Source organism: Bacillus rossius, chromosome 12, assembly GCF_032445375.1.
Source record: "Bacillus rossius redtenbacheri isolate Brsri chromosome 12, Brsri_v3, whole genome shotgun sequence".
Taxonomy (NCBI): domain Eukaryota; kingdom Metazoa; phylum Arthropoda; class Insecta; order Phasmatodea; family Bacillidae; genus Bacillus; species Bacillus rossius.
The window spans coordinates 12,161,062-12,162,541 of record NC_086339.1 but is presented as its reverse complement, the minus strand read 5'-3'; positions in this window follow the sequence as shown (position 1 = coordinate 12,162,541).

The window sequence follows — 1,480 nt, the reverse complement described above, 5'->3', positions numbered from 1 at the left end:
AGTAACGAAAACGTGGAAGTATGTAGAGTGTTTCACATCCCCCCTCGCCACCAAACCATTTTTGTTGTTGATAAAAACTAGTTTGGCAGGCGAACTGCCATAATCTAGAGATTATACGTTTTTAAAAACGGCACACATTTAGCCTCACAACCAGGTCACCTTGAAAAACTACAAGCATTATTACTTTCCAATTGCAGGCGGTCGCTTCAAGTGTGACTACTCTAAACAAAACTTACATATGGATATTTTTAACTCACAGTGTTTGGAAGAGTAATTTGTACATAACGGATTTGAACATTTTGTATTTTTCTTTGGATTTTAAACAAACAAATTGAAGTTGATGTTAGTGACGAATCAGAACAAGCAGTATTGAATGGTTGTTTGATGAGTCAAATTGGTTCAATCATTTGAAGTAACATTCTGTGTGTTAGTTATAATTCAAATTACACACACAGAATTAGCTTGACGGTTGTAACATATATTAACAACAAGAAATTAATGTTTTGCTAATCTGTATATTGTGATGAAATCAACGAGTGTGTGGACATGAAGACGTGGAATAAAATTATGAACACATGCAGATTTTCTTCATGACTATAAAGATTATATTATTTTTTTCCTAATTCTCTTTCATTGAACTTCTAAAACATCGGCGAATGCGTTTACGTGGACGTTTCTTCACTCTAGGCGGAACACTTTTGTTTGCTGTTCTTACAATTCAAATAAATTTATCTTTTGTCATCTCTGCGATTGGCCCACATTATTGAAGGACTCCACATCAACCAGGGGGGGGGGGGGGGGGGAGAAAGTGAGCGAATCTTCCAGTACTCGCTAGAGATGAGTAACATCTAACCTCGGTAACGAGCAAATTCACGTGTCATCGTGTTGTAAATATACTTACAATACGAAACTTGGACATTAAATTTAACGTATCATTCTTAAAAATAATGCCAAGTGTAATAAATATAAGCAACTGTGTTTCAACTACATTTATTGACGCGAATCACACGTAGTTTCCGCGCCCGCCGCTAGAATTCGCTGCCGGAGCAGCTACGACTACTTCGATTTGCAGAGCGAAAGGTTAAACTATAGACAATAAAACGGCAAAAAAAAAAAAAAAAAAAACTTGAAAAAACTTGAAAAAAATACTAAACCCCCGTTTGACCCGATTTTCAACAAGGACCCAGCATGTTAAAATCCATTAAACAGTTAGGTAATATTATAAAAAAAAAAATTCTTTTGTTTTTAATTGTTAACACAGATGGCAGCACCGTGGTTACACATTCCCGTTCCATGCGACTTCCGTTCCATTCACGAAATTACTCCTACCGAGAGGTGAGATATTACACAAAATAAATAAATAAATAAATAATATTTCAAGAGAGCACCCTGTGAAGTAGGAATATTTGCCAGGGCACGCAGAGGACTGTGCAGACTATCCCGGATGCCTTTGAACCCGCGTGTTTGAACAGCAATTCGG